This window comes from Anopheles stephensi, chromosome 2 (assembly GCF_013141755.1).
Source record: "Anopheles stephensi strain Indian chromosome 2, UCI_ANSTEP_V1.0, whole genome shotgun sequence".
Lineage (NCBI taxonomy): Eukaryota > Metazoa > Arthropoda > Insecta > Diptera > Culicidae > Anopheles > Anopheles stephensi.
This window is the reverse complement of record NC_050202.1, coordinates 36,244,752-36,257,258: the sequence shown is the minus strand read 5'-3', so window position 1 is coordinate 36,257,258 and position 12,507 is coordinate 36,244,752. Positions and strand designations below refer to the sequence as shown.

The window sequence follows — 12,507 nt, the reverse complement described above, 5'->3', positions numbered from 1 at the left end:
ATTTTCTTTGCAGAGTGGATCAAAATAATCAATAAAAAAAGCTGAGTGTTATATTTGTCTTCAAAAGTGAAACAAGCCGACATACTTTCTGCCAATGGGAAGTACAATCAAAATCGTTTTATTATAAAAAAAGGCTCGTCAACTTCAAAACTGCCCGAAGGTCACAAGTGAAACGGTGCCTAATTTATTTTCACCTTACACTGTTAACCGGTGAATCGAAATTGAAAAAAATGCCCAGGAACTAAGAAAGGACGGAAGACAATGTTTCTGCTTGTGTGTGAGTGTGTGTGGTGTCTGCACGTGTGGAGAGAAAGGTTTTGGCCCGGTGCGGATATAGGCCCGATCGGTTCGCCCGGTTGGCACGGAAATAATAAGCGACGGGCGCGAGCGTGTGATGGAAAATAATCAGTCCGTGGTCGATTCGTTTCATTAGCCGAGCCAAATAGACAGACCGGACATCATCGCATCGCATGGCATGGGACGCAGAAGCAAATTGAGTGTAAATTCCCGGCTGCTAATCTTTCCGATACCCCTTCCGGATTGACTCGAGTGGATTGACTGTTTGTTGGAGAGCGTGCCAAGGTGTTGTTGGGATTACTAATTTAATCGTTTAGAACGACTGGAGCACGGTCGTAGTTCCTGATTTCGTTTGTTATCTTTAAGAAGGAATATATAAAGAACAGCTAAAGCTATTCCTTTATGATATGTGTGTTTGGGCTACAATCCACGTACCGCCAACTCCGCTATTATCTGTTGCGCCGATCTACATCCCAATTGCTTCTGTTCTTTCAAATTACCTTCCCACTTCTCAGCCCGGTTCGTGGCCAACAGGCAAAAGCTGTATGTAGTATGTACAGCATCCCCGCCCCGAGCTTCTAGTTGGGAAGTGGTGCAGAACCGTAATGTTTGAACATCGGCGTGTTAAAATCACCCGGCATGCAATATTTTCCCATGCCTTAGCATTGTGTGTGTGTGAGTGTGTTTGTGTGTTCGCGAGGAATTTTGCCGGCTTCGATTCCTGTTATTCGACCGCCACCGGCTCGAAAGTACGAAATACACCCTGCTTTCGTTTGGCCGGGAAGAAGCAGCCCTTACGAAAAGCGGCTGCTCAACTGGAGTGCAGAGTGCCTTTTATTTTCCCATAGAATGGATTATTAAGCAAATTGTGTGATGTACCACCAACAATAAAACCGGTGCAAACCGCCACTTCGGGTATGCATGGAGTAGTAAGGAAAATTGTTACCAAATCTACCCAGGCTCCCCCTTAGTACGGCTGCTGGTGATTCTATGCTCAGATTGATTCATCTATGGCTTGTGAGGAAACAAGATTTGCATGAGAATTGTGAACGATGAGCTTTTGATGTGTTTGTTAGATACGAAGAAGGGCTAACACGTATTATCGAAACGGCGCTTAGTAAAAGCGTGTTCAAGATGTAGTTTTCGTAGAAAAAGGCGATCACAACACACTTTTTCTAGAACTAGAACTAGAACACACTTTTTTCTTGACTGTCGAGCACTGGAACTCTGTTTTGTTGCAAAAAATAAGCAATAATAGCTAAATTATCTACAGTGAAACAGATACGTCTACATCAACAAAGTTTCGGCACCAAGGGCTGGATAATCATCGTTCCCTCAGCCTCAGAACGCTCTCGACATCCAAGATCTGCAAAACATTGCATTAAAACCTATGCTTGCAGGACCCCAGACGCGGAACTTCCTTCCTTCCATAGTTTGCGGTAGGTCTCGCTCGTTAGTTCCATCCCAATGTGCAGCCCTCGCGTCTGTCAATGGCGCTCAGCCGGGCTACAGCCGGGGCCGGAGAGGAAAATCGATGCTATGTTTATTTATGCGCTCAATGAGGCATGAGCAGATATCACTGCTTGGTAACTGGTATGTTTTTACTCTCTTGTCAGCAGCTTCCGTGATTCTGATGGCTGTCTCCTTCCACCATGCCTTCAAGGCAAATGCTGTATCGCCCGTATCGGCCAAGAATTCCCGATGGAAGCCTTCGAGGTACAGAATATAAAAGACGTCGCAAACAAGTTGTCAACGATATATTCCGTTAGCTTCAGGTTAGCTAGCAGCGCTCGCTTCCGTATGTAGGTAAGCTTGAAGCATCATGGTACAAGTTGTGTACGTGAAATTAAAATTGAGCGCAGCAGCATAACATAATGCTTAAAACTGCTTCACTGAGCTTAAGTGTTATTTTGTAAATTGTATGAGACGAACAAAATTTGATCTCTCACGAGTCGCTGAAATGACTAAGGGACACTACGTTTGGCTAGTAATAATTCTACATTACTTCAACAATCTTTTTGCCTATATCGACGATTGAAGATCAACTATTCTGGCCCTACAAATCTACTCAGAAACACCTTTTTGAGTTCAATCAACCGGTTCATCGTGACCAAAACTATATACAGGGTTTACCTAGCCTATTTGCGATATAAACTGCATAGTTCGTCGGTTTTAATATGTACAGTGACGGACAACAGAATAAGATTACTTTTTGGAGTTTATGATGTCGATTCCGACAAATCGACTTAGTTTGTAAAATTTAACTCAAGATGTTGGACCACACTTTCTTTGAATCAATTGTGACATCGATTTTGAGTATATTTTGTCAATCTCATGAAAATATGGCCAACACATATTACGTATTACATATTAATGCATTAATTATGTATCAAAGTTACAAGAATGGACACTTTATTCAAATTTATTGACAAACATCAAATGAACGGAATCGACTGAATAGCAGTAATTCAAATAACGAGAATCATGTACTATCGACTACCCTGGTCTAATAGCATCGAATGAGTTTCGAATGATGCTGTCAGGATAAGAGAAGATCCGTTTCTCCTATCTAAGATATATTACACTGCTCCAAAACGATCGTCCGATAAACATCGATCGATAAACATTCTCACGACATAGTTTCGATCTACAGCTTACTGCACTAACAATTCAAGTACACAAATGACCAATTTTTACAACTGACAACTGACTTTAATATGACCAGGACCCAGCTTAGGAACTATTTAAGATACAATGCTCGTTGACATAAGTTCTTGTTGTAAAGTTCATTTTTAATTTATCTTGTTGTGTATATCGTTTGTGCGAATAGTTCTTGGTATTGTCGTATAGTCCTAATTAATTTTAACAGTCTTCGTAAAAGTTCATTCACGTTTGAGTGATATGTTTAAGATAAGTTATATAGGCTGTAAGTGGCTCGATAACCTGCATGTAAATAAAAAGTTATGTGCATAAAAATAATGGAACTTTTTTTTTCATAGTTTTGGACATCCTAGTTTTTTTATTTTTAGCAAAAACAAAATCGATAAAGAAAGTTGAGGTAATGAGGATGTTTTTGACAAATTTGGAATGTAAACAACCAATGTTTGAGGTGGTACTTGTTTTTTTGCATCATTTATATAGATTAAAATAAATTAACAACAGTAAAAGTGCATTTCAAAATTATTACATCCATTAGAATCCATTTGTAATAAATATCGGTCTATTGGGTACTACGCTACGATTGCGGGACTATCGATCGTCTCAATATCACATGGAAGAGCTCGAAGTACATCAGGATGGAATGAAAATATTCGAACCGAAACGGGACTACATATGAAGATCGATAAAATATGCCGTTCACATCCCAAAGTTATTCGGTTAACCCTGTAAAAGGCATCGAAATGTTGAATGAGACTCTATTGGAACTTGTAGAACTTCGAACAGCTGATCAAAACTTTACCCTCACTAAATTTCAAAGTTAAAGATAACTTTTTTTTTCGTTTATTTATAGAGGCTTTGGGTCTTTGAGACTTCATTCGCCTCTAGTTAAAGATAACTCATACTCATGCAATTGTTGCGTTCCACATATGTTGCTGCTGAGCTTTCATATGTACGGTGACAAACCCGCTACCTTTAGCTGCGATGGACATCTTTCCCTAAATTGGCCTATCCCGTACTAATAGCCGAAATGCAAATGATGATACGCCGTGACATACATATCGGTGTCACGAAACCATCTACCATACCGGGAATGTGTGCCGAATAAATTCATTTGATGTTTACGGCGCAACATTATGCTTTTATCCATAGCATTTTTATCTGAGAAAATGCTACTCGCGCTGCTGATAGTGTGGAACAGGAATGTTGGACATGGGCAAGATGAACGAGTCGGCCCTAACCCAACACCGAAGTGGATCAGAAAAACCGGCCTGTGACTGCGCGCGCACAGCTGACAGCGCTGCTAGTAGAGCGAGCATACGGACCCTCGTTCCGGGAATGATCGGGAATGATCTCACCACCAAAACTTAGGGGGTCAAACTATACCACGCCAAACCACAGGGAGAAAGTGAATTCGTTTCCCCCGGTCGGTCGGTCGGTCAACCTGTCATTCCCGAAAAAGGGGCTAACAGGTTTTATCACCCATTGCTTTTCAGGTTTCCCGGCTTTCGGTCTCGGTCTCACTCTGGTCACCCGGTATCCTGCCATGGTTTTCGGGGTTTCATTCTACCCTTCTGTTAACGACACATCACCACACACACACACACATACACATTCAGACCAAAGTCCAGGTCATAATGCGCAGGGGTGCGCAGGGATTCCGGAGTCCACCGGGAAACGGAAAACAGAGAAGGGAAAACAAAAGAAGGGCGAACGGCGTCGGAACGCACCGTACGCGCACTGACCTGTGCCACCCCACCACGAGAGCCAGAAAGGTCGGAAGGTGTAAAAGTGAATTATCCTCAACGAAAAACCGTTTCCCCCGCTTGTCAAGGTACCTGTTGTTGTGTTTGGTACTCTATGCCAGCGGTTTATCACAAAATCGGCCGCAAAGCCGAAAGGAAGTTGCCGCATTACATTCCAACTGGCATCTGGCCGAGTGGGACCCTTTTTTGGGAAATTCTTCTTTCCCATTCTTGTCCCATTTGCTATGTCTGCGTCATTGCACTGCACCATTTGCAGGATTTTGTCAATATGTTTAATTACCGTCGAGGCCCCGAGAACTCATCGAAGGCCAGTAACCTGCCTCGGTTGGAAATGTTAGAAATGTTCATTAAGCTTAAGAGAGTTCTTCCGTCCTCGAAAGCTTGTTCTCGCTCACTTACTTTGATTAATTTTTGGCTTTCCTATGGAAGATCTTCGAATAGGTACGCAGGCAAAGCGGTGGCTGCAACGACAGAGGCGTTGGTGGTGGTATGTTGCACGGCACCTTTCACAAGCAATTTTACGTTTCTTTCGTCGCTGTTTCGTTTCGCAGCAGCAGTTGCAAAGAGACACCCGGTGGGTAGTTTGCGAAAGACGCACAAAACCAACTACCTATTGCACCGACTGGCTGGCATACTATTTTCACGTGAGGCAACTACACTAGCGTGCGCGCCTCGCCCGCAACTGGCCTATCGGCGGTGCACTTGGCTTGGCGGTGCGTGCCAACGATCGTGCGTGCCCGATCGTACGCTTGTTCATATGTGTGAACTGCACTTGGCTAGATTCGATTTACCCAGCTTCGGCACTGCAGTCGATCAGAAAACACCGAACAAAGTAAGTGCTTGTGTGTTTGTCGAGGCCCGCAAGCAGGATTATGTTTTGGGGTACAATACAAAGTTGAAACAAAAGCACCAAAATTACACGCACACACACACACACAGACAGACACTGAAACACTGCACTGAATGCACAGCCTCGAGATGCACCGAAACTTGCTTTTACTACTATTCTCCGTTCGCCTTTGGACCGGAATCAAATAGGAGCTTTCCAGCTCCAGCTCCTGCACATGCACGCACGCACACACGATTTATTTCTATTTTTTCGTTACTCGATCACACACGAAACGAGGATCGCACACGGGTTATGTGAAGAGTAGGGTTGCTCCGAATCAGAAAAAAACGCTACGCAACTGACCATCAGACTGAAATTGCTGTTTCGCACGGTGCATTTGCTGCTGCCCCACTTGCGTTGCGCTGGTCGGCCGAGTTGGTCGGTCGGTCGGTCGGTCGGAGCTGTTGCAATAAAATGGCCAAATAATAATAAAAAACAATCGAGGCAACACCCCTGACGGGCGGGCGACTCTCCAAAATATATCTATCCAACGGCACAAATTGACGGCTGTGTGCAGTTAACAATCACACTTGCATTAAATAACAACCGACTGTTGATGTTGTTGCAGGGTGGGTATGTCAATGAAAGTTCACTAGATAAATCACGTGAATCCTGGCCACTATCGGTTTTGTTGTGGCCACAGTGGTCGTTTTCCGTTTTCCGGAATCTTTACACGATCGCACGTGCAAAGAAAACGCCAGCAACCGCTCTTCCAACGATCATCTTGATGGTGGCTAGTTTGCGATTGGCACTCAGGCACCGTTCCGACTCCGACGATAACGATCCACAATCTGTAGGTATCTGCAGCGGCCAAACGGTACCCAATCACGAACCTTTTCGAACACCTTTCGATCGACGCGCGGGAACAACACTGGCACACGCGTGCGCACTCTCAAACCGTTGAATCGAAACTCAAAACATGTTCGGTTCGCAGCGCACGACGACGCATAGTGTTGGTGGTGGCGTAGAAGAAACGCAGGGTTCGCCGGAGCAAGGGCAGGGTTCGCTGTGGGAACGAAATGCATAATCAGTACCTTATCAGCTATTTTACACTGTTTTGTTTTAAATTATTGCAACCAAAATACCTGCTGATTGTGAAATCATCTTTTAATTAAATATTACCTATTAAACATAGGAAAATAATATGAGCCGGTCACATCTCACGGAAACCTTAAATTATATATGAATCAATTCACTACATTTGAAATCCTTTGGGGGTGGTCCGGTGTCCGAGGTGACAGCGGCGCCGGTCATCACACGGCAGGACCGTGGTTCAAATCCCATTCAGACCGCCTCCTCATACGTAGGGCTGGTTACTTTACTACGGGTAATATAAAGTCATAGAAAGCCAGAAATGGCCGAGACCTCTCGAGGTTGTAGTTCCATCGAAGAAGAAGAAGAAGAAGAAGAAGTAATTCTTACTAAGATTATTTTAAAACGAATAATTCGAATCAAATCTTAAAAAGGTAAAGTTAAGTATTTTATTTACATGCAAGGCCATCACGCCGAAGGACAAATGTCTGAAATGTTTGATAATCAACGTCCACTACATGCAGTTTTATTAGCAGTCGGCATAAATTTAAGTTTATATACTTATTTTATTTATTTTTGAGCATGACTGTTTGTAGCCAATTATTCGCGCTTTTTGTGATGCAGTGCGATAAGAACAAGGAATTTTCACGCAATTATTTGCTTGCTCGCGGGCATGTTCGGTTGTTAAGTATACACTTTTTTTTATAGAAAATAGTTTAAAAATAGAACGGGCTGACGATATTGCTAACATGGTTGATTGTTAAGCACCACAATTTAATTTATAAACTCGTGCAGGAGTTGCGGATCTGTAGTAGGTGCTAGAAATTGATCAGAACAATAATAATAGCTAAAGCTTTTTTTAAATTGAGTACGGATTTCTAATACTGTGGTAGAATATTAATAATTTTAAATGGAAAATCACTTTCTTTTCGATGCATGCTTAACAAGAATAATTTTGAAGTTAAAGTTTATTTGCTTCTTGGAATTCCAGCGAAATCGAAAGCCCTGTAAAATGTATGTTGATGTATCCAGCCATAATTTCAAAATAAAAAATAAAAATAATTTCGTATAAATGCTATATTCCATCCATATTTTTGCTGAAGAATACATGAACAGTCAATCCGCTAATGCAAAATGCAATGTTCCTTCAAGGGATAAAAAGAAAGATTTTGAGATGAATGTGCATTGCAGTTCACCTTACATGGCTACCGGGCACGAGTTTCTCTCTCTCTCTCTCTCTCTCTCTCTCACACACATTCTCGTGTTACATTTGCGTTTCATTGTGTATGTAAACGATCGCTTCACTCGTGAACATGATCAGTTCATTTCTTCATCGTATCGGGTGAATTACGCCAGGGGTGCAAAACATTTAAACGATTGTTTCAATATTCGTTGCAAGGCACGTTTTTTCAGCATTTTTTTTTTCGACTAAAATTCTTAGTCTTAATTCTTAATATTCGTATGATTGGATTATTTCATAGCTTGAATTAATACATTCTATGAATTATGCATTGCCAAATTTTTGGTGGATGATCATCATCAACTGTTTGAACCTGGACCTCTTGCTGATCATTTAAGGGCTTACTAGACCTATGTATACCATCTGCCTAGTTACGGATAACCAGCTTTTTATACGAGTCAACGGTCTGGATGGGATTCTATGCCCCATCCTGCCTTGTGAAAGACGAGCACTGCTACCGCCTCAGCAATTGGATTGCGCCTTTAACGGACTTCATCTCTAATATTGTACAGAATTGTAGCTGGAAAGCAATGACGAAAAATGTGCGTTTATGTTTTAGATGATCGTACATGGCTTAATAAAGCTGCACTCTACATTTATACACCTTTTCAATGTGCACAAACAAAACGTGAGCATGATCGAAATTCAACATTTAACTATAACGCATGCAAAACGATCAAAACATAGTTTTGATTGACTTTGGCCCCTGTGGCACGAGTTCGATGATTTCTCTCGACTAACTGGTTTCGGTTTCGCAGATGCGCGGTGTGTGGTGCGTTTTCACTTTCCTTCGTTGTGTACGAATTGCAAGTAATCGAAATCTACTCACCAGCGAGCATTTTCATAGCCCCCATGCACTGATATGTTGCGAGTTCTCTTGCTTAATGAAGCAGTTAAATGCGGCATTATAGGCGGACGGTCTACATTCCGACCCATTGTCGAGTTGAACGATTCATGAACAGAGCGCGATTTCGAGGTGAGATGATCAACTGATAAGTTTGATTAGTAAAAGGCTTTCGCTTGTATCGCCCGATCAAACCAAACAGTTTCTCTGAAAGGTGTGTAAAGCTGGCTGGAAATTGATTAGGCTGGGCAAAAGGTAAACATCATAATTGAAGTTATGTTACATTTGAATCGGTGTGCGTTTCATATACGTTTCGTGGGGCTCTTTTGTTGTTGTTGTTTTTTTAATGATTATCTGTAGTATATAATACTTCAACCGTTGATGCTTGGCTTCTGATTTTCTGTCTTCTGAAAATTTAAAGGCGGCTTGTTTCGAAGGTAATTTGGAGAGTTCGGAAGTTATTTATTTTGTATTTCTCAGAACTACTTAAAATAGAAGATGAAGGTGGATGGAACACTCTCAGAACATTTGCTACCTCGAATTGGATGGTGGCACCGCCAGCGGCCCTACTAACAAACGCTGATTTACGCAGGGGTGATGAACAGATAGGTGACGTCCAAAACTTCACCTATCTGGGGTCAAAAGTCAGCACCGACAACAACATTGATATTGATAGTTACGCTCAAGGGTGCTGGCTGCCAACCGATCATACTACAGCCTGAGGAAACTTCTCCACACGAAATACCTGTCTGTACAGAACAATTATAGTCCCAGTACCCACAACGGTGGGAAGGACCGGGAAGAACAACGGTGAGTTCTTCATTGCGCAATAATTAGGCCCGCCAAGTAAGCTGGTCGTGTCATGAGAATCGCACCGGACGACCCAGCCCGTGAAGTCTTTAAAGGACGTCCTCATGGAGAAAGGAGGCTTCCGACGGATTGACAGACGCAGCGCTGGACCGTTAACGTAGAGTGGCCAAGACTGTAAAACGTTTGTAGTGCCTTATAACAACAAATAAACTTAAGTGTCTGACTCTAAATTCAGAATTTCCGATCTTTAGATACATTGAGTCCAAAAAATATTCGTTCAACTGTTTATTTTATTTCAAATGGAGTATTCTGAGTCCTATAGGCATGCCAAAGTAAAACTGCTGATAACGATTCATGGAAGATGTACAAGTAGAGAACAGAGCTAAAATTAATGCTTGAACGTGTAAGTGTTTTAAGCCTCCTTGGCATAGCCATTACCATGTTGGCTATTGCGAATAATAGTCTATTGCACCACCATTCATTCAATACCTGTTTGAGTCGATTTGTATTAGAACTGTGGCCTCCTTTGATAAAGTACCTTTGAGAAGATGTTCATATGGGCTTTTATCAGGACCATGCTTACTTACTTACTTATCCGGCACTACGACCGCTTCACGTTCTTGACTTGTTGCGACAATCTCAGTTAGGGCCTACCATGCCTCCTCTGTTCGTGTGAACGGCCTAAAGGGACTTTACCGGCTGGGTCATCCGGTGTCATTCTCATGACAAAATTTGATCCCCGCTCCTGCCGTATGTAGCTCGGAGCCGCTATCATCTCAACCATCGAACCGTCATTTATGTCTACTATGTCCAGGAATTTTCAAGGTCACACGTTCTTACTTAAAGGTTGTTCAAATGCTTGATTAGATTTCAGAAATCATTGCACTGTTCTTTGGGATCACATGCTTAAGTGCAGAAAGAATTGCGTTGATTTTTTGCAAGCGTGGGTTTCGGAAAAAGAAAATAAATCTAATCTTGCATTTCGAGCCAATTACACTAAACTTCAATGTTTTGCAATTGTAAGTGTGTAACCCATTTGATTTGATTAGATCATTACTCAGATGCAACTTCAGTTGGTAATTGTCTTCGCAGTCGTAATTGGCGATGCTCTTGGTTATCACCCAAAAGATGTCAATGCTTAACATTGCGCGTATCCGACGAAGGTAACGTTGAGGCGCATCTCTAATTCCCGTGACAAGATCACGAAACTACGATAAGTTTCACTTCATGTCCGCAGATTCCATTAATGTGGCCATGAATTCAAATCTTATTCTAGCGACGGCGCGTGTACTCGCGAACCACGGCGACCGCCAACGCGGAGCGGATCTGTCTGTCTAGCGTGTCTTTGACCTTCAAGTCTATAGAGCAACAGCCTCGAGATGATTGTTGTGGCTAACCAAATTAATCTCAAGCAAACAGCACTGACTGATCTACTTCTGCTGGGAGAGAAACGGTTGACCAACGTTTCGTGTCATGCTGCACACCGCAAAACAGTCGACGGCATTCTTTACACACGCGTTTATCGTTCATTTTAATTGGCCATCGTGTAATTGTCACTGTGTTAATGAAGTTCTGAGACAGCCGCGAAAAGATACAGCTAGAGTGATAGGTTCGGGGCTCAAACTATCAACAAAAAGCATTGCCGGTTTACGCACTGCAGAAGTAAGTGATATGTTTTAACTTGCCCACCAACTGGTCTATGTGAAGACTAAATTGCAGTTGCATTTGAAGCCCAATGTGTGTAGATACATACCGTTAAAATCTGCTGGAAACAATTTATTGCAACATTCCTCATTTAGAACCCAAAGGATAGTCATCATTAAACTATTCCACCATCACTGTCATAAAGATGAGGGGACCCAACCCGATGTAAACAACTTTAATCGTGGTATGTCATTATCTTATATACAAGTCTTTTTTACATTCGCCTCTCTTAATATTATTAAACTATTATTTTATAATTCGCTGTAAAGTTCAGCTCTACGGTTCAAAGCGCAACAGCATTTCTACCTCTTTTCGGTTGTTTGACAGTACCTCCTCAATATGATATCTTATTCTGTAATGATTTCTTTCCACGCTATATCCATAGGAGCTAGTTAGGAGATGTTGTACTGTTAACTCCACTCCTCAGAACAAACAGATTCAAGGGGTCTCTTTCTTCAATCAGTGCTTGGCGGCCATTTCGCAGCAACCTAGTGCACCACCCTTGGTCCATTTTGGTCCGGTGAGTCGGTCCACGTTTCTGTACATTGTTTGATAATTTTGAGGTTTGTGAGTGGTTCTGAAGATGGGCACTTCGAAAAGTGCCTTAATGCGTTTACCCTCATTTCCAAGTCGGTGCGCTATTTCGTTACCTCCCATTCCACAGTGTCCTGGTATCCAACAGTTAACGATCGTCGGTCTTCCGATACCGAATCAATCGTTTGCAAGTGAGAGTTCTGTATACTGCTGCCACTCTCCAAAGCCTTCAGAATGCTAGCCTAAGTGACGGAGGCTTCCTCTGATGGTATGACGATGGCTGTAGCTTCTGCTGAAAATATGGACATATGCTGCAGCAGGTGTTTGTGAAGAATATGCCACAACCGGCACAGCTATTCTTAACTGAAGCATCTGTGTAAATCCTGTAGAAGATCTCGCATTCTTCATTGTTTGTGCTTTCGGAAATGTTGTAGAGTACTTTTTACACACATAAACAGGTGGTCTTATTCTATTGTCTGTCTCCGTAGATGGCTTAAGCTACATACGTAAGAACTAAATTATTTTCAAATTCGAAATCTATTCTTCAGTAAACCAAGATGGAAATGGAAATTTATAATAATTTCTATAATAAATTAATGAGTTTATTCAAGGCGAACGACTGGATCAAATTATTGACGTTTTTATTCGAATAAAACTCATGCAGTTATGTTCAGCATACATACGCCGTCTAGTATGCAATCCGCATAACACTGCATGATTTTACGCTTCGTAC

General features: G+C 42.1%; 1 protein-coding gene across 3 annotated transcripts in view; it reads right to left on the bottom strand.

Moving 5' to 3' along the window:
* The window catches only part of LOC118507754 (patched domain-containing protein 3), a 36,361-nt gene extending 29,837 nt beyond the window's left edge, over positions 1 to 6,524 (bottom strand). The window contains exons 1-2 of one of the 3 annotated variants that reach the window (XM_036046765.1): positions 6,444 to 6,524; positions 5,121 to 6,011 (exon numbers count right to left, since the gene is read on the bottom strand). The gene's annotated coding sequence lies outside the window, so the exon portion shown is untranslated. Of the gene's footprint in view, positions 1 to 5,120 lie in introns of all 3 variants that reach the window. The other 2 variants (XM_036046764.1, XM_036046766.1) reach the window with 2 other exon arrangements.
* Between the last annotated feature and the right edge of the window lie 5,983 nt (positions 6,525 to 12,507).